At 38.4% G+C, this 27,834-nt stretch overlaps 2 protein-coding genes across 8 annotated transcripts in view; one reads left to right on the top strand and one right to left on the bottom strand.

Annotated features, from left to right (window-relative positions):
* The window catches only part of PALLD (palladin, cytoskeletal associated protein), a 442,141-nt gene that overhangs the window by 365,522 nt on the left and 48,785 nt on the right, over positions 1-27,834 (bottom strand). The window lies entirely within an intron of this gene.
* Positions 14,657-27,834, top strand: part of DDX60L (DExD/H-box 60 like) — a 199,330-nt gene continuing 186,152 nt past the window's right edge. For all 3 annotated transcript variants that reach the window (XM_063664272.1, XM_063664270.1, XM_063664269.1), the window contains exon 1: positions 14,657-14,945. The gene's annotated coding sequence lies outside the window, so the exon portion shown is untranslated. The remainder of the gene's footprint in view (positions 14,946-27,834) is intronic.

Below are 27,834 nucleotides of genomic sequence, written 5' to 3'. Positions count from 1 at the left end.
AAAAGGCAATGGGGTAGAAAGAAATGGGGTAGGGGAGGGATCTTTTGGTGGGAGTGTTCAGAGCAGGGCTTCCTGAGATGGTGACTTTTGAGCTGAGACCTGTCATCATGAGAAGATCTAGGAAAAAGAGCACTCCAGGCAGAAGGAACTGGAAATGCACAGGCCCTGAGACTTCCTGTGCTTGGAAATCCTGAGAAATGGAAAGAAAGCTTACTCAGAACACAGCTGTAGGTGTGAGATGGGGAGAAGAGTGGTAGATGAGGGTGGAGAGGTGGACAGATTCTAGAACATGCTGGCTGGGCTTTACTTGTAGATTATATTAAGGACAGCAGATTTTGTTCTAAATTAATAAATAAAAAAAAAAATCTGCTCCAGACATCAGCCTGCCGACAACCACCGGTGCTGGTGGGTTGTCGGCTGGCTGATGTCTGGATCAGATTTACAATTTAAAAAGAGCACTCTGACCATTATATGGAGCACAAAAGAATGAATACTATTTAGGAGGTAGCTTCTGATGTCCGTGGAAGGATGGCTTGGACCAGGGTTGAGCAGTGCGGGTGGCAAGAAGCATGTTCAGATTTGGAGGTTTTGCCAATAGGACCTGCTGATGAAGTAAGCTGTGAAGGAACAGAGTATGACTCTCAGGCTTTGGCTTTAAGCAAGTGGCTAGATGGTGGTGCCGTTTTCTGAGACTGTATGAGGAACAGATTGGGAAGGGGGATATCAAATCAAGTGTTCGGTTTGGACACGTTGAGTTTGAGAGGCCTATTAAACGTCTACACCTACTGAAAGGGTTTACTAACCCAGAGCAAATCAAAAGGTGGAGGTTCCCCTTAATATTTTTCTACCACTGTGAAAAAGCAGTTAGAATCTTGGCCCTTGGAGGGAGAATGACCTGTTTGTACCCCAGTTTTCCTACATAACCATTTTGGATAACTGTTCTTTTTGAGCCTTAGTTTCCATATCTGGCAAATATATCTATATCATGGGATTATTGTGAAGATTAAATCAGATCGTGGACGAGATATGTTTATAGAGTACCTGGACCACACTGAGTGCTGAACAATGATACCACAAACTGACGGCTATAATGGTGGTGATGACGGACTGCTTAAGGTGACAAGTGCAGAGGGAGGTTTCACTGCCAAGAAGAGAAAGCTGTGTCCACTGCACTGAGTACTGTATCAAGAGGGACAGGAAGTCGATTTTTTACTAAGCAAGGCCTTTCTCCTCAGGCTTTAAGCTTCTAGTGCTTCAGGTATTATAAGGGCCAAGCCTATTGACCAGCTACCATACTACAATAGATTCATCTGCCTCGGCCTCCCAAAGTGCTGGGATTACAGGTGTGAACCACCACGCCCGGCCTGGCACTGATAATTCTTATAAACCAAAGTGCTGTAACTCAGTCATCTACAGTAGTCTCGAGGCAATAGAATTATTCAGAACATTAACTTCTCTTCAGGCTTAAAATCTACAGAGAAAGCTTTAAGATTCTTTGGTTTAGTAGTCTACTCAATAAGCAGTTGTGGAAGGCTGATGTTCATAGCATGAAATTTACCTTCAAGAATCTTGCATTCTGCCGATAAAACCAGATTTCTAAAGAATGCTAAAAATTGTCAACAGACAACAAGGAGAATACAGAGAACTGAGTGGCATGACTTCTATAGTTTTAAAAATTCTGGATCTGTGAAAAGTAACACATTTTGGGAGTCAACTGGAATTTAAATGAAGTCAGGGATTGCAATTAAAAATTTTTCCTTAGATATACTTAAAAACTTCTAATTGAATGGTTGATAAGTTATGTAAATATTAAGCTAACTTAAGAATTGTGAATGGAAGAAAACTTTTCCAGTTTCATGTATGTAATGAGTTAACTATCAAAGCAGATAAATTTGATTGATAACTTGGACATAGTGCTTACGTTTAGGGGAAAAAAGTTATCTTAGTTTTAAAATGGATCCAGCTAGAATCTTCTACTTACAGTTCACAGAATCACACACAGAGTAAATAGATGAAGGAACTGGTAAGTTTTAGAGCATATGGTGCAGAATAAATGAAGTAGAAGGAAAAGACGGAAGAAACTCTGGAAAGTTTCTGGGAGAAAGGAGAACTGAATGGTAAAGAAGGCAAAGGTGGTTAGGAGGAAATGCAAAGAAAATTCATGGACTGCAAGGTTTTAAAAGCTCTCTATGTTTTTTCTTTAGATGAGAACCCTGCCATTATTTTCAAAGAAGAGAGCCAAAGAAATAAGCTCCAGAGAATAAAAATCAAGATTACAAAACCAAGTCAGGCATAGTGCCTAAATAAATGCTTCACAAGGCATAGATTTATATTCACCTCTTTGTTATTCCCTAAAATGTGATTTGAGAATAAATGTGGATAGGAGAAAACTTTTCCAGTTTTAGGGATGTTGGAGGATAAGAACTGATCAATATTCAGGAATTAACCAAGAGTGTCAATCCAGGACAAAAATGAATGTGAACAGCTGTGTTTCCCAATTTGACTTCAGGACACTGGATCTTTAGTATTTCCATAATATGACTATAAAAAATACGTCCCTCTAGCCTTATTGCTTTCCTTAATGGATAATGCTTTTGGCTTGGATCTTTGTGTGGAAAAAAGGATCTTTTGTCTCATAAAATGTTACAGATGCTGCTATGGTAACGCATTTTAATTTTATTCCTATCTCAGAAGATAAACATGGAAAAGTGCAATTGGCAATTTAATCTCATATTTAGCATTAGCTTTAAGTCCATAGAGCATTTTGGTTTTTGTTTTAAAGGGACATTGGCACTTTTGTTAACCTGCTGTACTCAATTAAGCAAAATCCTGAAGGCGCATCTAAAAGGTATTACTTTGCCAACTTAAAAATACCATGTGGCCAAGTTTTAAAACCCGTAAGCGAAAGAAAGCATGCTGCTTCTAGGACAAAATTCTTAGGTGGCCAGAATGGGTTTGTATTTGTGGGAATTTTCTTCTGGGCTAAAAACAAAAACCAAACATTTCAGCATTTACAAAGACAGTATCTATTTGGTTTGAAATAAAATCCGCCCGTTAAATAGACAGACAATTATTGAATGTTTGTTCTAGTAGTAAGCCCTGCAACATATTGCAGTAAAACTTTTGACAGTAAAGTAAGTTGTTTACTTTGTACTCGGTAGATAACCAAGGTTATTGCATCCGGAGGCTGTAATTTGAAGCCCGGTTCTCTGTTGAATTATAACGATGTACATATTTACACGGTAGATAAAGGCTTCCATACTTTCCAGCATCATAAAGCAAGGCAAAAAGCACAAGCAGAAGGGAAGAGACAGGAAACACGGTCAATATTGCATGGCAGGAATTAAAATCCTGTGACATTTCCTCTAAAATTGCAAAGAGACACAAGCCCCTGATTGTATTTTTCAAAAGCCATCAGTCCCACTTCACAATTTTTATTATTTTCTAGGCAGCAGAAGAGTTAATCAAGGGTGTGGTCAATTTATACAAAGTTTCAGTTACAAACCTGCAGGGGTCAAGTCTGATTTAGATTCACCATATGCCGCACTAACCAGTTCCAGAGCACATTTGGCCTGCATCTCAAACAAGAATCCTGATTCATTCATTACATGATTAGAGAACGTGCAGCCTGCTTAATTTTAGTTATCTTAGAGATCTTTTTAGAATAATAAAAATCATCACTGTTACTGATTCATACACTGACATTTAGAAATTTCCATAATGAGTGTACTAACACTACAGCCCTTTTGAAATACCACAACATATGCAAGTTGCTAGTAATTAAACTGAAGTGCCTACCTAAGTTGTTCTTGAAGCAAACTTCAGCCCTTTGTAATATTTTCCCTTCATAAAAGTCCCCGAGTATTTACAGTCTGTAGATGAGATCATTCTCTTGAAATGGTAGAGATTAAATGAGAAGGCGAATGAGAGTCAAAGAGAGGTTGTTCACACTAACACTACTCGTACTGAAAAGATTCCATGGCACTATCTCAGTTCTCATTGGTCACTCGGCGGGCTGGAACAATATTTGCTCCAGTTGCTATGTAGAGGGGAGTGGCTGCCAGTTCACTTCACTAATGAGCCTGAACCTGGCCTCTGCAGATAAGAGTAGTTATTGTTTGAGTTAATGTGCTTGCTGATAAGATGCTCACCAAGGCAGGTAAAGGAGATATTTTTCTTTTGTGAACATCTGTAGAGCTGCTACAGATATTTCTCTGTCACTCTCTGAATTTTAACAGCTGTTGCAAAAAGTAAACCAGACCAGGAGATAATTTCTTTCTTTCTTTTTTTTTTTAATTAGTCTTTCCTTCTTCAGGAAGGCACATCTATCTGAAAGATCACACTTCAATGTTTTCCTAAAAAGGACACTATCCTTAAAATATAGAATAACTCACACACCCCAACTCCGGAAACCAATTAAAATATATTTAAAGCATTCCATGGTACTATTTTATAGATATATAATACATATGTAGAATGCATATATTATATATAATATGCATATATAAATATTTACATATAAAATATACATATATACCTACATATACACATATATATTTGTGGAAGTTATTTTAGGAAAAATTTCCCAAATTTCAAATGAAGTAGTTTGGATTTGCAGGTACCTTATACATACACAAACCCCATCACTAAACTGTGTGTGAGAATACATAATGCACACATATGTATGAAAGTTTGAATAATACAGGACTAATGTAAAGCACATGTCAATTTAGGCAGGGTTTAAAAAATTTAAAGACAGATGTTTTTCTTTTTGCATTTAGAGAAATACCCTATTTTTTTTCAATTTATACTAACCGTATGCATTTTTGTGGGATTATGTGAAGACTTCAAATCCTGAATTGAACTTCATATAATGAACAGAGGTACATGAAAACAAGAATATTCAATATGCCTTTAATGACCAATTTTTAGTGTACCCAATACCATGAGAAAAATGGAGTAAATTGCTTAACAAGTAGGATGCTTTTCAGTGTTCTGCTATAGAATTTCTAAAAATTATCAATTATGATGGAAATTATCTATGTACCTCTAACTTTCTCTTTATCACTAGGTCGATAAAGCCTAGTGATTTTTTTGCTATATATTTATTGGTTACTAATAGAGATAAAAACTAGTAAACTAATATATTCATAAAACTTCTCGTAAAACCAAAAGGGCCCATGTTGCTTTAAACTCTGGTCTAGAATAATAAGAAATTTCAACTTTTATTTAGAGTATTTTTAAAAATTAAAATGAAAAATATTTTTAGATAATTGAAAAGAACCTCAATAGACAATCCAACGGAAAAGTTTGATTTTTTTAAATCACTTCTTTTTAAAAAAAGTTTATAGATTTAGGGGATACAAATGTAGTTTTATTATGTGGACATATTATGTAGTGGTACAGTCTTGGCTTTTAGTATACCCATCACCCAAATAGCGTACATTGTACCCGATAGGTAATTTTTCATCCCCTCTCCCATCCTCCCACCTTTTGGAGTCTCCATTGTCTATTATTCCATTCTCTATGTCCATGTGTACAGATTGTTTAGCTTCCACTTATAAGTGAGAACATGTAGTATTTGACTTTGTGTTTCTGAGTCATTTCACTTAGGATAATGGCCTCCAGTTTCATTCTTTTTTATGGCTGAGTAGTATTCCATGGCATACATGTGTGTATAATATATGTGTGTATATATATATATATATATATCTGCATACACACACACACACACACACACACACCACATTTTCCTTATCCAATCAACCATTGATGGACATTGGACACTTAGGTTGATTCCATGATTTTGCTTTCCATTTGCTTTGTGGTTTTAATTTATATTTCTCTGATGATTAGTAATGTTGAGCATTTTTTCACATGTTTTTTGGCCACTTATATGTCTTCTGTTGAAAAACGTCTGTTCATTCCTTTGTCTACTTCTTGATGGAGTTGTTTATTTCTTGTTGAGTTGTTTGAGTTTCTTGTAGATTCCAATTATTAGTCCTTTGTCAGATGTCTAGTCTGCTAATATTTTCTCCCATTCTGTAGGTTGTCTGTTTACTCTGTTGACTGCTTCTTTTGCTGTGCAGAAGCTTTTTAGTTAAACTAAATCTTATTTGTCTATTTTTGTTTTTATAAAAATAATTTTTGAACTCAAACATGTGAGAACCACATGATGCTACTAAAATTTGGCTGCTTACAAAATGGAGCTACAGAGACAACTCACCATTCAAGTAAGGTAATAAATGCTCATAGCTAGAAAAAGTGCTGCAGAATGTGGTTCCAGTTGTTTTTCTGTGTTGCCTCCACAATTAAGACAACATGTTTCCTGAGGAAGTTTTGAAAGAACAATCTGGTGTATCTCTGGCTTCACTGCATTTGCTGATCTCTGTTGTGCCTGACCAATCCACACTATCCAGAAACACTTCATCATGTGTTCACGAAAGACACACAGATAAATGAGCCCAATGTTTATATTAATATGCAGATTTCTTCTGCTTAGCACTTTATTTTAATAGCTGGTTAAAACTAAGAGTATAGGAAAATAATGAGATGGTAATCCTCCCACCACTGCAGAAAGAAACATGCTAACAACAATATGTTTATTAAACAGAACATGTTTATATCTTCATGGACTCTTCGTGGACTCAAGAATCAGTACAATTTCCATGATATAAATATGTGGAGACAGCTGAGCATGGTGGCTTATCCCTGTAATCCCAGCATTTTGAGAGGCTGGGGTAGGAAGAACTCATAGGACTAGGAGTTTGAGACCAGCCTGGGCAGCATAGGGAGACCCCGTCTCGACAAAAATATAAAAAATTAGCTGGGCTTGGTGGCACGTGCCTGAAGCTCCAGCTACTTAGGAGGCTGAGGTAGGAGGATTGATTGAGCCTGGGAGATCAAGGTTGTAGTGAGCTGTGATTGACCATTGCATTCCAGCCTGGGTGATACTGTGAGACTCTGTCTCAAAATTAAAAAAAAATAAATAAATTAGTGGAATTGATTACTATAGATAAATGTCTCCCTGTGAAAAACTGAAAGAATTGTATTCTTTAAAACAAGGTCTAAATCTAGAAAAGAAGGTAAGCTGAGTTTGGTGTTTCTAAAAATAGATTACTTTCTAATAACTGATACCTTAGCACTCCTGAGGAATATTTTCTGTGGGATGATGGCCAAAGAGATTGGCTAAGTGCTAAGAGACTATATTCTTTATCTTATGTTATCTCTGACCTGTTTTGCACTATTATAACCAATAGTATCCAGAATTCAGTCACAGGACAGGTCAAAAGTTCTAGGGGTATTTTAAGGAAGAAAAAAAAAATCCGCACCACTATATAACACAAAACACACTAATTCTGCAACAGCCACTAGCATTATTTGGCTAGATTTAGAAGATAAAATTCTCTCAAGGCCATAAAATTTCATGGAGCATTAAAAAAATATGACAAGGAATCAGCTTTTCGATTATGACAGCTTTACCTTTCAATTCAATACAGATTCTTTTTTATGAGCTCTTCTTTTTCATGAAGTGGGGTGATGGTGACAATGTAAAGTATATTATTCACTAATAAACTACTAATACCATGAAGCAGAATTGAGCTTCCAGGAGTGGTCTTCTCGGAGTGTAAATCTGCACCTGCACCTGTGTTTTCCTGCTGGAGGACCTCCTGGCTTTCCCTTGACCTCTAGATGACATTAGAACTGGCCACCTGACCTCTCCAGTCTCCTCATGTGCCTCTCTCTGGAGCTCCTCTTGCTTAAGTCAAGCTGGATAGGTTTCAGCTGAATGAATGCACTGTGTTCTTTCTTACCTCCAGGTTTGATTTTCTTGGTCTGGAACACCTTCCTTCCCGACTTATCTCTGAGCCTCCTGCAGAGGTGTTGCATGTCCCCCCAGCTCTGTGCTGCACTCATCACATGTGTAATTACTTGTGTCAAGAGCACGGAATGGTCTCTAAATATCCCCTTGTATCCCCAGAGGCTACTGAAACATCTAGCCTATAAGAAACAGTCAATGAATATTTGTTTAATGAATGTAAGTTTGAACAGGAATAGTTGCTTTTGTTGGTGGTATTGGTCAGAAAAAAAAAAAGTGAAAGACTAAAGCTGCTTTTCCTTTTATTGTTTGAGATAGGGTCTCATTTTCCTCCCAGGATCACTGCTGCCTTGACCTCCTGGGTTCAATCCATCTGCTGCCTCAGCTTCCTGAGTAGCTGGGACTACAGGCATGTGCCACCATGCCCAGCGATTTTTTTTTTTTTTTTTTTTTGGTAGAGATGGGGTTCACCATGTTGCTCAGGCTGGTCTCCTAGGCTCAAGCAACCTGCCTGCCTTGGCCTCCCAAAGTGCTGGGATTACAGGCATGAGCCACTGCACCCAGCCAAGTTTTCTTAAGGGTAATATAATATTGAATTTAAGAAAGTATGTGGTCCCCTTATGGGAGCAAATATGAGGGTGGATCTGCTTTTGATCAATGTAGAGACCTATGACTTAATCTATAGTGATTTTCTCTAAAAACATAAATATATAAACTTAAAATGAATAATTACATTAATGTTCTTGAGATCCCAGAGAAATTAATTTTATGCATATATAATAGTTCGTGTAATTTATATAGGCTGTTATTTTATTTCCATAGGTTTAGCCCCCAACTGTTTAAATCCTCCATGGATTTCTGTCATTAGTCTCAGTCAAGAATTTTAATAGGCATTATATAATCCCTCCTGGACCATATATAGAAAACATCTTGTTTAGTCTATCCACAATTTTAGATTATTTCATCTTTTCTAGTAAGACCCTGAAGAGCAATGCATTTCATTTGTATTTCTATCTGTACCTAACAGTGTTATGTCATAGACACTGAACAGATCCTTGCTAAGTAGACAAATAAATGAATGTAATATGCAGTTGTATGTTTATAGAAAAAATTGTGAAGAGATGAAATGCTAACGTCATGGTAGGTTGAAGGAGAACTCGAGACACTGGTTATGTTGGAGTCTACATGACCTTATCTAACCTCATCTCACCTCTAAGAAGCACTGGCTTTATTAACATTTGAACAAGAGACCTAGAAATGTTAATTCAGGTATCTCAGTAACTGTTGAGTGAATTCCCTGTGAGTCACATTTGGATACTGTGAACTATGATAATGTCATAGTAAAGGACAGCTAGGCTCAGAATAAAACTCTCATCTTCTCATCCTAATGAAGCCCAGAGAGATTTTCTTCCATGTGGACAGACAATGGAGACTGGGAAGGGTGAAGGCTGGGAGAAGGGTGATGAAGGCAGGCTACTTAATGGGTACAAGGTATATTATCTGAGTGATGGATACCCTAAAAGCTCTGACTTCAACACAACACAATCTATGCATGTAACAAAATTACACTTGTACCCCATAAATTTATACGAATAATTTTTTATTAGAAATGGTTTTCTTCCACAGAACTAGAGTTGCTTCACAATTCTTGGTCATTAGTAGAACACAGACTGACAATCAGTGCCTTGAGAAAGAGATTTATGTAATGGACAACTACCTGTTCTTGGAAAATCTTAGCTTGTAACTCACATCACATCAAGCAAAAGTTTTTCATAATGCATTATATATATAAATAGGGAACACTACCACTTTTTCATATGACTTTAACTGATAATGAATAGTTTGACCTTGCTAAAATGTCACACTTCAAAATCTACATTTATTTAAAAGACAAATTAAAATTACTAACAAAAGAAAAGACTGAAGAGGAAAACTGGCAAATAGTTTTATATGTAATATTTTTGGGGTTTCTTGATGTGCTCAGTTTTACTGAGATTTGACTTTAATCATGGAGATGGAGTGATGTAATAGAAAGATATCTGACTGACAGCATGATGTTTCTGGTTATGGTCTCTGTGTCTTTAAATGATAGAGAACCTCAAGGCTCTGCCTAAGTCTCATTTCCTAGCAGAAAAGACATGCCTTTAACTGCCTTATGTAAGCCAGTTCTGATCCCTTTCCCCCGAGCTCCAGATTCTTATGTACAACTGCTCTGAGATCACTAGTCAGATGCCTAATAGGTATCATCTCCAACTTAACATGTCTAAACAGAAGCTTGACACCAACTGTCTTCTCAAACACCTGCCTGTGAAACCTGCCCACCCACCAGTTGTTCCCATTTCAGTTAACAGATCCACTATCCACTCACTTGCTCAGGCCCCAAATCATTATTTATTCTTCTGTCTGCCACTCCCCACAAACAATCTGCCAGGAAGTTCTTCCAGCTCTCTCTCTAAAAATATACCGCAAATCCAACTTCTTTTCACTGTCTCCACTTCTATTTTCCGTTTGGATTCACTCATCTCTTGCCTTTCACATACCCTTCTATACAGTCCATTCTCTACACAAAGGATGGAGCTGCAGGCATCTTCTGAAAACAAAACTTAGATCACTCTTTTCTCTTAGAATCATCTAATGGCTTCCCATTGCAGTTAGAATGAGGGCCAACCTCCTTTCCATGGCCTAGAATCCCCACACGGCTCCATTCTTTTCAGGGTCACCTCCCGGACCCTCCATGCTCAGCCACACTGGCTTCCTTCCCTCTCTTCAAACATGCCGGTCTCATTCCCATTTCAGTGCCTTTCTCTGCTGGTTTTCTTTTCCAGCAACACTTTCCTCTCAGCTGAACTATTACTTTCTCAGGGAGATATCCCCTGACCACACCATCTAAAGTAATCCTGTAGTCCTGGTTACTTTCCAGCCTGCATCTTTATCTTTCTTAAGCACTTAACACCATTTAAAATTACATTACTTACTTATTTGTGTATGTGTTTGCTATCTTTTTCCTCTTGCCAGCACATAAACTTGAAGGCAGAAACCTAATCTGTCTTGTTCATAGCGATATCTCCAGTGCCTAGAACACAGACTTACTCCTGAACTTCTTTAATGATGGATGAATCAATGAATAAATGAATGAATCTCAGGCAGTACTTACCTCCTCTGTGCCTTTGTTTGCTACTTTAAACACTGGTAGTTTTCGAAATAATATATGTAAATCACCTAGTACAGTGCCAGAAATATAAAAGGCACAGAACAGATATTCAGTGACTGTAGAAAGGATGTTCTTCCTATAACTCATGGCACATACTGGTAGGTAATTTGATAGAGTGAAAAGAGACTTAGAATTAGAAGTACTGTGTCTGCATTCCTTTTTATTTTTTTATCCTTGTGACCTTTGAGCCAGTCTTTCCACTTCTCTGAGTTTTAAGTTCATCACCTGCAGATAATAATCCAGCTGTTATGAGAATAAATATTTAGGCAATGTCTGTAAAAGTGCCTTGTAAAGTGTAAAGAGCTGAGCAAATACATGTAACTTAAATATTATTATTATATGGAAATATCTGTTGATTAATGGAGGGAAAAGTCATGGTACCTCTTATTTTTCCCACTGACATTCCTTCTAAAATAATTAAGTTTATGTATGTTGAAGTCTCAAAACTGGCCTCATTTCAGATGAACTACTTCTCCTGAATATCAATGGATGGGAACCACTCTACTTCAAGTAAAGGTAAGCTTTGGAAATCTCCTTTAAAGGGTTAGAAAAATAATAAGAGAAGTTTGAATAATCTGTGAGTTATATGCATGAATGAAGATTAAGAAAAATAAGTTAAGAAAAAAGCTTATGAATATGTTTTGAATATATTTTTTCTAACTTGAAAAGGATTTTTGAAAGTTAGTCATCTGGGGCTGGGTGCAGAGGCGCAGACCTGTAATCCCAGAGCTTTGGGAGGCCAAGGCAGGTGGATCACTTTAGGCCAGGAGTTCAAGATCAGCCAAGTCAATATAGCAAGGCCCCTATTTCTAAAAAAAAATTTAAAAATTAGCTGAGCACGATGGTCCATTCTCTGTAGTAGCCTGTAGTCCCAGCTACTTGGGAGGCTGAGGCAAGAAGATCGTTTAACCCTAGAACATGGCGGCTACAGTGAGCTGTGATTGTGGCACTGCACTCCAGCCTGGGCGATGGAGCAAGGCCCTGTTTCAAAAAGAGAGAGAGAAAAAAAGAAAATTGGTCATTTGCTTATTAGCCCTTATTAGGTAGTGTATCTTTCTATAGCTTCTTTCAGAAAGGAAGGGGTCTTGGTGGTGATTTGGGCTTCACTGACTTATCCTTGACTGCATCCAGGGAGGCCTCAGAGCACAGAACCCAACAGAACTCGGTTGATAAAGGGCTGCTTATGTCTCACTGTCATCATCTTGGCTCCAGGGCATAATAACAGGCACTGAAATGCCTCCCTCTTGACTGCAGATGTGTTTTCCTACTTTTCCACTGACAGTGCTTCCTCTATTATTGCAGGCAACTCTGCTTTTCAAAGCAAATAAATCATAACCAACAGCTTAGTTATGCTAAAGTATTTGTGTGTATGTATGCACTTAAAAAATAGAATAAAATATTTGCCCATATCCAGAGTGGGCATTCAACTGGTAGGTCAGCTTTCTATGAATATGGATATAAGGGTTAAAGCTTCCCAAAGACAGGGTTAGACCTGCCTTCCACAAAACTAATAGGTTTGGTGCTTATGACAGTACCTGGCACTTACCAGGAGCTCAAATGTTGGTTGAATACACATCTGAATGGGTTAATGAGCTTCTTCTCTGATCCCCTGACAGCTTGATACAGAAACCAGTACTATGGGGACAGAGACTGCTTGGGAAAGTGCTATGAATCACTTAAATCATTTTAGGATCATTTAATTCATTTGGATTACTAACAGTAATTTCTTTCTTGATACTCATACTCTTCATCTTCCAATTTAAATGAAACTTTTAAGAGAAAGTTTCAAAAGAAATCTGTCTGGTTCAAATTATGTATGAACCTGATACTAGGAACTGCTGAGTAGTTTCAGATTACACTGTCAACATTGTGCACAGTTCTAGTGCTTTCCAGCGTCTGCCTTGTTTCCAGCTGCAGTGTTACTGGACAAGAAGAACTTCATTCTTAAAGGATTCAGTAAGGTGATGGGTGTCACTGTGAAAAGCAAGCAACTGGCCTTGCAGAATGAGACAGCTTTCTTGTTTGAGAGGTCATGTACTTCACTTAGAGTACCTGAACCGTTTTATTTCACAACAAGCTAGAAATCTAATTATGGGTCTTCAGAAAGAACATTCTACACCCATTTCAGCTTATGTCTGTCATAAAGTTGCTGCATTGATCATTACACCCCTTTATACTCTACCTGACACCATATATTGAGGGTACCTTGAATTACTTCTAGGAAATATACATTGAAATTTGTAAAAGATGCTATTTAAATTTCATATGAACTCAAATATTATTTTTAAAAGCGCCAGGTAAAATTCACTGGTTTATATACTGCTTGCTTGCATGCTCCCTTTCTCTCTCTCTCTCTCTCTTTTTTTTCTCTCTCTCTTTCTTTCTTTTTGAGACAGGGTTTCACTCTGTTGCCCAGGCTAGAGTGCAGTGGTGTGATCACGGCTCACTGCAAGCTCGACTTCCCCGGGTAGCCGGTACTACAGGCAGGTGCCTGTAGTAGCTAGGCACACTACCACATCTGGCTAATTTTTGTATTTTTTGTAGAGATGGGGTTTCGCCATGTTGCCCAGGCCTGTCTCGACCTCCTGGGCTCAAGCAATCCACCCACCTCGGTCTCTCAAAGTGCTGAGATTACAGGTGTGAGCCACCACGCTCAGCCTATATATTGCTTTCTTTATAAGACTCAAAAGTTCTCTGCAAATGGCTCTGATATTATCACTATAATAATGTTCTTTTACTTGAAATGCGCATATTTAAACATGTTATCTTAAAATTTTTCAGCTATGTTTGAATTTTGATATAATTCCATTTCTAGTGATTAAAATTCAGTGTCAAGGTGGGGGCATAGTTTACTCAGTTCATGAGCAAATAGTTTTTCTATCATTTATCAGAAGGGTTGGGTCAATATCTCATGCTCTGTACCTTTAATGAGCCTTCTTTTCAGCAAAACTGACCTGAACTTTTCTATGCTGTGGTGTTGGCTGGCTAACTTGTTAAACTAATTAGAGTTTTCAGAGGCTAAACAGTCAACATGAAGTGACTGAAGAATCTTAAGGCAGATACATCAGGGGGAAATACAGTGTAAAAATCTTGTTATGGCTAAAAATCCAGAGTTCCTTTTACACTTTACTATGTTTTTCCAGAGAAAATATTTCTGCTTCTGTTAAGTCATTTGTAATTCAGGGTGAGTTAAAAGTGGGAGATTTCTTGCATCATGTTGGAACTAAAAGAAACTATATTAGGGTAAATCAAATCATATGGATAATCTATTCATTCCAACCTAGTCCTGTAATAACCTCTCAGTCTGTGATTTCAATTGCTATGTGGAAAGTTACATTATAATTTGAACCTTGTCATTTTATAAACACAGAAAAAAGACACACCTAGGTCATGTTTTACAATAAATGGCAGATCATTATTGCTTCCTTTGGTATTTCCTTTGTAATGTTGATTATGATGAACTCCTGGCACCATGACAATAAATGGCATTCCAAAGAAATTCCATTTTCACTTATGTAACAGGATGTTAGAATTGGGCTCCTCTGGTCTCTGCTTCAATGGAAGCACAAGCGTGGTGGTGGACAATGGGTACCCACGTGTATCTGAGACAGATCCATATATATGGATTTTCAAAGAAAGGAATTAAAAAACCAGTTCCAAGACTCTTGGGCCCTTCAGCGCATCAAGGATATAAAAAGTGGTCAGAGTTCGGAGAGGGAAGAAGGGCTGGTGAAGAGACTAACTTGGAGAGAGTTGCTGCCAGGCACGTTTCTGTTTGTGAAAGAGCTGAGGGAGGGGTGTTATCTCCAAACCATAAGCCTGATGACGGAGGAAGGGCCACCTCTACAGCTTTGAAATGCCTTCCTTGCATGTGGGATACCCAGAGGGCTGGCGCCTGACTCATGCCTGAGAAAGGTAAAGTGTACTGTGGACTGGGGTCTATCCTGTCCTGGAAAATTTCATGGGAAAGGAGATTTGAGTGCCTTTGTGTGGAGGAGCCAGGGAAGCGCTGATCTGCCAGCACTGGTTTTCACTTGCAGTTTGGGGGCCAGAGCTGGGGGATGAGTAAACATGGGACGTGAAGGATGGAGCTGCTGTTGGTACAACACAGTAGCCCGTAGGAGTGAGAGGTGACCTCATCAGAAAAAGGCTGAAGATGAGGAACTGATTTGCAGGAGCTGAGGAAGGAGTCCCAAATGGCCATTGGGAATGAGGAGACGAAGGGCTCTGCATAGGCTCTGTAGAGCCTACAAAGCACTCAATGAGAAAAAGAGCTGGTTTTAGCCATCACCGGGACCAGAGAGAGCAAAGCTACCCAGCCCAGTAAGGATTGTCCTATCTCCCCACCTTCCCTCCCTTTCCCACATCCCTGCTGGCAGTAAGTGCACAGACAGGGGTGAGCAGGGAGAGATTAACAGCAGGAGGGAATCCCCCTGCTCACAGCTGACTCAAGCCTGAAGTAGGTCCTAACTGGGGTAGGGGAGACAATCTCATACCACAACAAGCTCAGAGGTTTGAGAATTACATGGGATTAGGCCTTCTTATTACTGAAGGAGACCGTGCTTGAGATTTAATGGGCGTGTAGGGCACCTTACGTAACAGTGGATAGTGTCTATGGTGTTTCCACGTTGGGGCACAGGAAGATTACTGCAGTCCAATGGAATAAATTTAAAGGGGTAGGGGACAAGAAGAATTGATTATGATTTGTTTACTTCTTGAGTTGTCCTAGTCCAACATATTGATTATGCCTGGAATGAACTAATGAATATGATTTAATGGCTGTAGTTTCAAAGTCAATGCTTACAGAGAGAAATATAAGAAATAGTACAATAGGGATCCATTGCTTGGAAATGGTCTAAGATTTGATGGAATATTCTCAGATGCATGGAACTCTATAGGGCAAATGTATATTGAACAAACAAGGGGAGGCCGGGAGTGGTGGCTCACGCCTGTAATCCCAGCACTTTGGGAGGCCAAGACGGCAGATTACCTGAGATCAGGAGTTTGAGACCAGCCTGGCCAACATGGTGAAACCACGTCTCTACTAAAAATACAAAAATTACCCAGACGTGGTGGCGCACACCTGTAATCCCAGCTACTTGGGAGGCTGAGGCAGGAGAATTGCTTGAAGCCGGGAGGTGGAGGTTGCAGTGAGCCAAGATCCTGTTACTGCACTCCAGACTAGGCCACAGAGCGAGACTCTGTCCCAAAAAAACAAAACAAAACAAAAACAAGTAGAAATGTGAGTTGAGAGCCCATTGAATACTGACATTTCCTGGGGGAGGCTGATTACAGGAATACTTGCTCTGCTTCCTGCCTTCTAATCTGTGCAGGGAGCTGTCTAGGAAATAAAGTAGGGTTAGAAACCACAGGCAGAAGTAGCCACTTCTTCTAGGCTTCATGCCTTAGTCACGAGAGAGTATGGAGTACCCTGCACCTAAGAGGCAAAAAGACACTGGGGCAGCCCCAAGGTGACACTTTTCCTCCCGTCTTTTTCTCTAGCACAAATTTCTGTACTTTCTTATTTTCTCAGTCTTTTTTGTTGGGCCAGTTTGAATTAAGATGTTAAGACTGATAGTAACAATGATGTTCCTCTCAAGCATGACTTAAATGACTTAAAAAATAACACAGGGTAAGAGTCTCAGACTTGTGAGGGGATGGATAGTTTGGGCTTCTAAAAGGCAGACTACCAAGAGGTTGATTTGCACATTGAAAGCATCCTGCTGGGCTCTGCTTCTGCTGGTACAGGAGTTTCACTTCCGGAAAGCCCATTTTTAAAAAATGAAAAATATATGTGAATGGAAGAGGGGAAACACTTCACCTTTTTCTTCTCTTCTTCTTCAACTTCTGGTCCCTATTTTAAAAGGTATTAATATGGCTGGGCGCGATGGCTCACGCCTGTAATCCCAGCACTTTGGAAGGCAGAGGCGGGCGGATCACGAGGTCAGGAGATGGAGACCATCCTGGCTAACACGGTGAAACCTCATCTCTACTAAAAATACAAAAAATTAGCCAGGCGAGGTGGCGGGCGCCTGTAGTCCCAGCTACCTGGGAGGCTGAGGCAGGAGAATGGCGTGAACCCGGGGGGCAGAGCCTGCAGTGAACCGAGATCGCGCCACTATGCTCCAGCCTGGGCAACAGAGTGAGACTCCGTCTCAAAAAAAAAAAAAAAAAAGGTATTAATATGAATTCCATTTACGAACACTGACTATACTATGTGTTAGAAACTGTGCTAAGAGGTCTTAAACCTTTTCTCTCTAATCCACGATCCTGGGACTTCGGGGTTGTTCTATACACATTTTACAAATAAGGAAATGAAGATTTAAGAAGGTTAGATAGGGTGTCTTAGGTTATAGAGTTAATTTGCATCTGAGCCTGGAATCAATCCCTCTTTTTGACTGGATTCCTAGGTCTTAACAACTATGCTATCCAGAGGTAAGCTTTTGAATAATTTATCAATAAGGTGTCAGGATGGGCCATGATGCTGAATACATAGATAAATAATGAGGGATTAAGTCAACTGCTTTGGAATGAACTGCATTTTGTTTCTAAATGTGTTATGCTTGGCAAGTCTATTCTGAAATGGAACAGCTGGTCTACTTACTCTTGCGGCACTCTGCCTCACCTGCTGGTTTAATTGTGTAACAGAAAGTAGAGAAAGAGATGATTGATCTGCTAATATCAGATCTTTCATTCTAATACTCATGTTCAGCTATCTAAAAGAAAAAATAGAACGTAGTCTCCAGGCTGCTCTGGAGAGAACCCAGGGAGCAGCAAGTTTTCTCAGCAAGCGGGTCCACAGAGGGCTCGCTGCAGTGCTCAGGTCTGAATAAAGTGGTTCCACCTGGAGCAAATTATCCCTCTCCCCACCAGGCAGATTCAGTCATCTTCCTCCTTTTTAGTTAGGGAAAGGCTGGAACTTGGTATGGATTTTTCTCAGGCCTCAACCCTCAGAACCAGTTTTAGTCTTCTTTGGTTTCTGTGGTTCTATTCTCTATGCTCCGTTCCTAACCAGCATTAACAGATACCTGCTTAGCTCTCATTGCTGGCACTGAGGACTTACTCACAAGTTCGATTCACTGGGGAAAACACCCCAGGGAACATCCTTAATAATCGCATAAATCTTTAATAATAGTAGATCTACACGTTTCTTTCTTTCATAATTCATTAGAAGACTGGACTCCAATAAAATTAAATATTTTGTTTGTTTTTTCTCCTTGCATATAAATCTCATTGTATACAAATAAAAATACAAAAATAGAAACAAAAAATCACTCAAAATTATGCCCTATGAAGGCAAACATTGTTTCCATTTTATTTTGTTCCAGTGTTTTTAATTTGTATCTTGGTATAAATATGAATAGTATAAATATAAATAGTATAAACATGATAGTATAAATGTAAATAGTATAAATATGATAGGTTTTTCTTTTAAATATCAGTGAAGTTGTTGAGATAACCTGAAAGCTGATTATTTATTTTGGAGTGCTCTAGAATTAAATTCTGGTAGCTTCTGAAATCAAGATTATTAAAGGAAAGATATATAAAAGCAAAATATAAAAAAGTTTCTTTATATATGGAGCATTAAAGACTTTCAAATTGCTCCATAACAAAAATCTTTTAAAAAAATTAAGAGCATACTTAGCCTCAAATATTTTAATGTTTATCATGTCAGCATTACAGCTTGTTAAATAATAATAGTTGTTTTTGTTTTTAAAAATTCTAAAAAAATACAGATAACATACATTGCTATGAGACTATGAATATCTGTGGTGACCACGGATTGGCTGACATAGAGGTGTTCAACTCTTTTGCTGTAGTTTTATGGTTCTACAAATTTCTCCCCATTAAAGATGGGATAGTGTCTTTGCTACAGCATTGGTAGATTTCCCCACTAATTGTTGGTGATCTGAAGAGTAAGAGAGAAACTCAATAAGGGTACTGGAGAAAGTAAAAAGTGAGTTAGCTTTCCTTGCCAATAAGGAGTTTCAGGAAATATGTTCTTAATGGAGAGAATAAAACTCACAAAAATAAAGCAAGGAACAAGGAATGATCTAATAATAATGGTTTTTCAGGTGGCAAATATTTCATAAACAATGGTGACCAGATGTTTCCCACCCCCGTAAAACAGAGCTACGGGGCTTCATGTACAAGCCGAAGGATGTCCTGCATTGAACCACAACTTAGTGATGGTGCCCTGTGTGCCAGGCACTGTGCTGGCCTCTCTGGGGGCTGGACAGACATGGTCTCTGCTGCCATGGACCTTGGACTCAGGGAAAGATGTGGTAAATGAACAGTTTTTAAAATCGCCGTTGTCACAAATATCAGAAGTTTCCTTCCAGAATGTGGAATTCCCTGATTCAGCAAATAAAAGTAACATGATGCCCTACCCTACCCAGAAGCTCTCTCCATTGAATGGTAGCAGGAGGGAGAGGAGAAAGAACATTCCAGTAAGAGGAAAAATGCATATTCCAAGGCACTCAGGTAGGGAAGCAGCTTGGTGCTTATCAGAATCTATGTTAGATATAAGGAAAAACAGTCCAAAAAAACAAAGCCAGGCCAACAACAACAACAACAAAAAATGGGTACACATATCTGCATATCTAATGATACATTTTTGAAGTACAGATTAAGAATAATTATACACAAACATACAGTCTAATTCACCCCAGCCTTCTTTTTCTGACATCAATACCACAGGTTATTTTGTAGGCAGACATAGTTATCTTTCTTTAGTGCCAACCCAAGCACAGGAATATTCTCTCCAGTAACTTAATTTTTCTGAATCCACTGATTGCAAATATGTCACTTACTAGTTTAAACATTTTACATTAAAAAAATTTTCAGTTGTAGCACTTGCATTAATGACTCTCATAAATGAATTACCTTATCTTGGACTTAGACTCTGTTTGCTTTAACTTTACCCATCTCTACTTTTTGCAGACTTTTACCAGAGCCATTACAACATTATAAAGCTTTCTTTTTCCAGACTTGCCCTCCTCACAGTTGTTTTGAGTCCCTTCATGGCTGTGGTTCCTTCTCTCACATATGGGGACAGTAAAGAATAGGTTTTCAATTAGATTGGTTTCAAATCCAAACTCCTCACTTACTGGCTAAGTAAGCTTGGGTGACTTACCTAATATCTCTGAGACTCAGTTTTCACATCTTTAAAATGGGCCAATGACACTAGAGATTTATCTTATAGGGTTGTTGGGTTATAGGTTTGTAGGATTATAGGTAGTTGGATGTTGCCCAGCATGTGAGGTATTAGCACAATGCTTAACACATATTGTCTGGGCACGGTGGCACCCGCCTGTACTCCCAGCACTTTGCGAGGCCGAGGCAGGTGGATTATCTGAGGTCAGGAGTTCGAGATCAGCCTGTCCATTATGGTGAAACCCTGTCTCTATTAAAAATAAAAAAATTACCCAGTCATGGTGGCACGTGCCTGTAGTCTCAGCTACTCAGGAGGCTGAGGCAGGACAATCGCTTGAGCCCGGGAGGCGGAGGTTGCAGTGAGCTGAGATCATGCCACTGCACTCCAGCCTGGCCAACAGAGTGAGACTCTGTCTCAAAAACAAAACAAAACAAAAACAAAAAGACAAACAAACAAACAAACCAACCCAAGTATTAAATACATAGAAATATATAACAATTTGAAAATTTCACTTCAGATTTCCACAGCTTTCTTCCTGTATAGGGGGTTATGACTTTGTACTGGGTAGGATAATGTTTGCCATTGTGTTTCCAAACAGGAAAAGTTAGCTAATGAACTGGGTTGATGTTGCTGGCGGGTTAGTGTTTAGAGCCTGTGTTGCCAGTAAGTGGTATAAGAAAGCTCATGGATTCCAGGGATTCATTTTCCTGCAGCACTGGACTTCCTTAAAAATATCACCTGGTACTTCCCCACATTTAAATCTACCTGCTTGTTTCTCACCAACTCAAAAAACCAAATGAATCCAACTTCCCAGGTTCCTGCCCTCCCCTCACCCCATGGTGACTTTGGGTCCCTTCATGGGTGTGATTCCTTCCTCTCTCACATTGCGGGCAGTAAAGGATAGGCTCTTATTGAGATTGATGTCAAATACGAACTCCTCACTTACTGGCTGAGTCAACGTGGGTGACTTAAACGAACATCTCTGAGACTCAGTTTTCACATCTTTAAAGTGGGCCAATGACACTAGAGATTTACCTTATAGGGTAAATCTCAAAGATTTTACCTAATGTATTTAATGTATACATCTCAAAGGTTTACCCTTGTAGAGTAGTACCTCAAAACCAAAAACTCATGGGAGCTTCCTCTATCTTCCTTCCCAATTTGACTTGGTATTTCATGACTTGGAAAAACTTGGTGTCATCTGAAAACTGGAAACGTCATTGTGAATTTTCTCTTCCAAATCACACTACAATATCAGAGTCAGATGTTTCCAGCACTGATCATAAGCCAACACAAGTGTTTAATTCTACTTCATTTAGTGGAGATTTGTCCTTGGTTTGCTACCTCCAAGCCGGTTCACTAGCCATGGACAAGCTGCTCTAAATACATGATTCACATTGCCTGTTTTGTTTTGTTTTTTTATTTAAAAAAACAAGTTAAAAAATGTTAAAAGAAAATGAAACGGATCATTTTTATTCTAAACTATTGTCAAGGGCCTTTGAAAGTCTTAATATATATACCCCCAGGTTTGTTTTTATCCACATTGATATCTCCTTTACAAAGAGTAGGTAACAAATTAGTCCTCATGGTTACTATATTTTGAAATTTTGTTTTATTTCCTTTAATATCTAATGCACCAAGCACTCAGGAATTCTGCCACTTACACAATAAAAAACTGTGACTCCCAAGTTTGTGGTTATGACGTGTACTCCTGGAATCCTTACGTATAAAATCCTGATAAATAGTCATTGCCAGTTCCTAAGCAAGTTATAAAATGTGGCTAGCAGCTTTCTAATTTTGCCCTAGAGTTTCCTCAGATTGCTTAAATAATAGGCAAAAGACCTGAGCAAACAGTTCACAAAAGAGAAAATAAAAACATTTGAAAATATAATTCATATTCAAAAATGCACACAAAAATAGATTTATTTTTTATTCATCAAATTAAGAGAAATTGAAAAAAACAGACTACCCAATTCAGGCAAGAATACAATGATTTTGGCTTTCTATGATTTGTAATAAGTCAGGGGTATAAAAATTATAAGGTAACAAGGGTATACACTATAGTGCATAGATAACTCTAAACTTTGTCATTGGATTTATAAAATGTGAAAATTCTTGAAGCAACTGCAAACTTTGTAGAAGCTACGTAAGTGTTGGCAAATTCTCCATTAATTCAAATTATGCAAATTAGCACTAGTAACAAGAGAGTTAGAAACTGTTTTTCCAAAAATAATGACAAGTAGGTAAAACATTACAGCTCAATGAAAGAACATGGATTGGGGGGCAGAGTATCAAACTGAAAAACAAAACTAAATTAGTAATTGAGGGATTCATAACATAAGCCTCTAAAGAGACAAAACTAAATACTGACCCCCTATAAGTGAGACTAATTTGCTTGCATAGCAAAAATTTGATCTTGAGTGCCTGGCTTGATTAGCAAAGTTCCCAAAGAGGGCACCCCCATAGTGAGTGAGGAATGTAACTACAGAAGTTCAGGTGGGCATGGGGCACGGGCAGACTCTCCCAGTGGCTCTTTAGAAGCTCATAAATATCTCTAGCTTGAAGTCCAGATTAGTTATAGAGGCTTACTGTGTTTTGTCATTTTGCCAAAAATGCCAGTTTTGCTTCGGTTCCACATTTGGCTTTCCCTGTGAGTCTTGCAGGGTTTTATTCTATTTTATCCCAGAGGAACAGAGAACTAGAATAACTCAAATACTTGTAAGCCTGGGGGAGCTCCATGACTTGAATATGGTAATTCTCTGCTTTGGATGGTATGATTGAAGGACTTACCATTTTTCTTTGTTTTCATTTTCTGTTTTGGCAAAAAAAAATGTGGTTTTACACTGACTCAGACAAAGTAAAGTCATCCCTTTTAACTTAGGATTAGCCCTGAGGAACTCTTCTCTCCTTTTTATTAAGTGTGCTTTAGTTCCAATCCCTCCACAATCCCAGGCCCACAGTTATCCTAAGTATTTGCTGATACAGGGGAAAAGGCACTGAGCATTGAGAGAGATGAAGCTGGCATTAATTTCCTAATGTGTTGTATTCACTATGGCTAATGGAGAAATTACTCAGGTTTATTTTCTATTTATAAAATGATTACTCAAGGATGTTGGGAGGAATAAATGGGACAACATGTATGAAAGTGTAAATAATATAATTCTACATAAATGAATTATTGTCAGAACCATCATAAACTTGTTCATTTTGGGGATAGAATTTCATTGCCTTTGCTGAATGCTACTATAAAAAATAAGGTATTAAAAAATCTCTTGGTTTTCTGAGGCACATGTATACATATGTAACTTACCTGCATATTGCGCACATGTACCATAAAACCTAAAGTATAATAATAATAATAATAATAATAATAAAAGAAAAAATACATAAATAAATAAATAAATAAAAAAAAAAAAAAAAAAGATTTGTTTCTTCAATTCTAAGTCTCATTTTTTTTGTGGTTCTTGTTCCTTGAACTATTGCTCACGAATGTCTAATGGCTGGTTAACTTTTCTAAAATTAAATAGCCCTTTGATGGATATCTTTGTTTCTCGTCTCTCACCAGAATATTAAAATAAATTGTAGGCTCTAGCTTCCCTCTAAATAGGATACTTTAAAAAAGATAATTGGGTGGAGTATTAATAAGAGGGAGGGAATGTACTGGGTTAAAAATGTCAAGATCCTCCAGTACTAGGTGTTTGAAAAATCCATAGAAATAAAGGATGGAAAAAATAAATTAATTGAGTAGTTGATTTTAATGCTATCTTGTTTACTTGACATTATATCAAATGAGTGAGCATTTAAATATATAAACTGTTAAGACTGTGTTTTGAGGCTGTACAAACACATATACAAAGACATCTGACTTTAAAAAATTGTTTTGAACACCCACTGAGATGAACATCTGTTTTCCATTCACTGCCCTTATGCTTTTGGTTTAGACGCTGCAATACTAAATTTTTTTTTTGAGAAGTGTGACATCGCAATCAATTGACAATTTTAATTATTTCAATGATATCTTTGCAAAAAAAGAAAATTCATCACTCAGAAAGCAGACCACATGGAAATTTAAATATTTATAGAGAGTAAGTGACTTAAATTGTCAGATGGTGGCTTAAATCATCAGATGGTGTTTTTTTCTGAGATAATTATATTTTCCTCAAGATTTAATAGCAACTTTCTTTTTTAATTTTTTTCTTTTTTCTTTCTTCCTTTTTTTTTTTTTTTTGAGACAGGGTCTTGCTCTGTCACCCAGGCTGGATTGCAGTGGCACAGTCATGGCTCACTATAACCTCACTACAACAACCTCCTGGGCCCAAGCAATCCTCCTGCCTTGGCCTCCCAAAGTATTGTGATTACAAGTATGAGCCACTGTACCCAGCCTGCAACTATCATATTATTTACCACGCTCCTCAAACTTGTGTTTAAGTAGTTAATTTCAAGAATAGAATCATTTAAGGTAATAATTTTAAAGCAACCTTTCAAAGGAAACATGTAAGATAGTTTTAAAAATAAGACTTGTATATCCTTATTATCCTTTATATAAGAGCATCCTTATATCATCTTATATTATCTTATATATAAGAGCATCCTTATATCATCGGATGCTCTTCCACAGAGCTTTGAACTTCAACTTTCCTTACTTTGTCTCTCCTACAATGGTTCTCACCTAGGACTTGCATTAGATTTCCCTAATAATGCCCAGGCCCCACCCCAGACCATTTCAACCAGACTCTCTTATCTCTCTCTCATATCAGTATTTTACTAGCCTCTTCTGAGATTCAGCCTTGGGGAATCTCTTTAGATTTAACTAGTCATTGGGAAGAACTTTGTCTTCAAAATCATCTCAAATCACTGCTTCTTTTCTTTGTATACACCAGAAAACAAAGAAGTGTAAAGATAATTTAGAAGTAATATGATCTGCCGAGAGTATTAAAGTGTTTCCCTGTTTTTTTTTTTTTTTGTTTCCTGAGTTAGAAGGAAATGATCTCTTTTCCTTTTTTCATCTGAAAAAAAGCAAGGAACAGCCTCTTCCATCTTTAAGTCAGAGCAATAAAAATTTAACAGTAAATATTACCTCATTGGTGACTGAACTCTGCCTTCAATCTTTTAGAATTTCTTTTTAATGGCTTTAGATAAAATCCTTTTGTCTCATTAATTTTTTTATGTTGAACACTTTGGGTCTGACGTGTAGTTTGTGTTCAAGAAGCACATGCTGGATAATTAATTGTGCTGAGCCTGAAGGAGACTTTTTTTTTTTTTTTGCACTTTGTTGCCCAGGGTGGAACGCAGTGGCATAATCTTGGCTTACTGCCACCTCCGCCTCCCAGGTTTTTTTTTTTTTTTTTGAGATGGAGTCTTGCTCTGTCGCCCAGGCTGGAGTGCAGTGGCACAATCACGGCTCACTGCAAGCTCCGCCTCCCGTGTTCCAGTGATTTTCCTGCCTCAGCCTCCCGGGTAGCTGGGACTACAGGTGCACGCCACCACGCCCAGCTAATTTTTGTATTTTTAGTAGAGATGGGGTTTCACCATGTTGGCCAGGATGGTCTCGATCTCGATCTCGTGATCTGCCCGCCTTGGCCTCCCAAAGTGCTGGGATTACAGGCATGAGCCACTGTGCCTGGCCACGCCTCCCAGGTTTAAGCAATTCTTGTGCCTCAACCTCCTGAGTAGTTCAGACTACAGGCACCTGCCACCACACCCGGCTATTTTTTTTTTTTTTTTTTTTTTTGTATTTTAGTAGAGATAAGGTTTCACCAGGTTGGCCAGGGTGGTCTCAAAACTCCTGAGCTCAGGCAATCTGCCTGCCTTGGCCTCCCAAAGTGCTAGGATTACAGACATGAGCCACCATGCCTGTCCTGGAAGGAGATCTTCACAGTTACCCTAGAGGGCTCCACGTTCATTGTGGTGTTATTGGCGGTGTTATGCTGGCCACACACACACACACACACAACACACACACTCCCACACACTCCCCACTTGGTTTTCCTAATAACCCGAGGCAAGTTTGCCAGAAATTGGCTTTTCTACTTTACAAACAAGGAAACTTAGTTTCTGAAAGGTTAAATCACTGGCCGGGTGCTTGCCACATACCCAGTTAGTAGGCGTGTGGGGCGACAGTCCAGGGCTTGAGATTTGTATTCTTTTTCTTTGTCCACAGCTCCTTATAACCCCTTGTCAGGTAAAGGCAGATGGATCAAATCTGCAGCTGACACAAGGGGTAACAGAATCAGAACTCTAAAATGTTTGAACAGGTTGGAATGCTGGCCACAAAAACCCAAAAGGTAAAATTTAATAGGGAAAAATATAAGGTGTTAAGTTCAGATTACTTTAAAAAAATTATGAAATACAGCTTTGGGGAACAGGGAGAGAAGACAGTTGTTCACGTGAATAAAAAAATCTGTGGCTCTGAGATAAGCATGTGATAGATTGAAATACATAATGTAAACCTAGGCTGCTTTCTAGTATCCATAGAAGTATAATCAGGTTCAGGAAATGAGAGAGGTCCCAACTTCTTCTCTGTGCTGGAAATGAATCATTTGGAATTTGTGCTTAGTTTTAACCCTCACATTTTAAGTCGGACAGTGACAAACTGATGTTTGATTATAGTACATGTATCAGCGGATATCCTCAAAAACTGGGTTATACTGGACCACCTTTTTTCATTTCGGCACCTATGGAAAGTTTAAAGACCTGCAGGATGTCTATGAATTTTCAGGGCTTAAATTCTCTTGGTAACTCCTGGCTGTAAGATCCTTCTTCAAGTTCAAATCCCAGCATCTTGCCTGGGCTATACCTGTTCTTTGCTTTGTGGACCCCAAGAGCTCAGCTTCTTGTTCTGATTTCCACAGAATTTCACTCACAAAAAGATTTTCTGTGCTAAGAGATTTTACTGGTAATTTGGGGGAGGCAAGGAAAGCTTAAGGAGCAGGAATGATAAACATTTTAATTTGAAAAGCAGGCATCCCTGTTCTTAAACTTTCTTTTGGTGGGTGGGGGGTGGGGGGTGGAGGGCGTTGGAATTTTTTACTGGCTTCCGATATGTTCTGAGCACTCTGATCTTGCTGACTGCTCTCACTCTCATTTTTGTTCTTTATTCTCTTCCTCTCAGATTCCTGCAGGAACTCCATATGTTTCTCAGATGAATACATACAGTAATTCGTCTTTCTCTGTTGCTTACTCTCAAACTCAGTTCCAGGCCAAGCTGTGCATATACAAAAGCTATCAAGCTGCTTGGTTAAATGAAAGCACTATCCCTAAATTTCTTTCCGAACAGAATCCATTCTTCTAGAATGGAATTGTGCATTTAAATAGCATTTTATTCCTCTGCTAAGCCAGGAAAATAAAGGGTTTGAAAATGGGAGCTTCCTAGCACTTATTTTAAGTAATTTAAAATCATGAACTCACTTAAAATTGCTGCGTAAGGGATCATTCCACCTTTCCCGTCATAATTGTACATGATAGAACTGTTCCTCTTTCTGACTGTAGGAAGTGCATGTTATATATTGATAAACTGACATTATGTAATTACAAAACTCAGTTGTTTCGTCATTGTAAACAAATACTGGTATTCATAATGATATTGTGTTTGAAATAGGAAAGAGCAGTGCAACATTCCAACACACCTGGAATGAATCTAGGACAGAT

The sequence above is a fragment of the Pongo pygmaeus genome, chromosome 3, assembly GCF_028885625.2.
Source record: "Pongo pygmaeus isolate AG05252 chromosome 3, NHGRI_mPonPyg2-v2.0_pri, whole genome shotgun sequence".
In the NCBI taxonomy this organism is placed as follows: Eukaryota; Metazoa; Chordata; class Mammalia; order Primates; family Hominidae; genus Pongo; species Pongo pygmaeus.
Note: the sequence above shows the minus strand (reverse complement) of the source record. Positions and strands in the feature narration are given on the sequence as shown.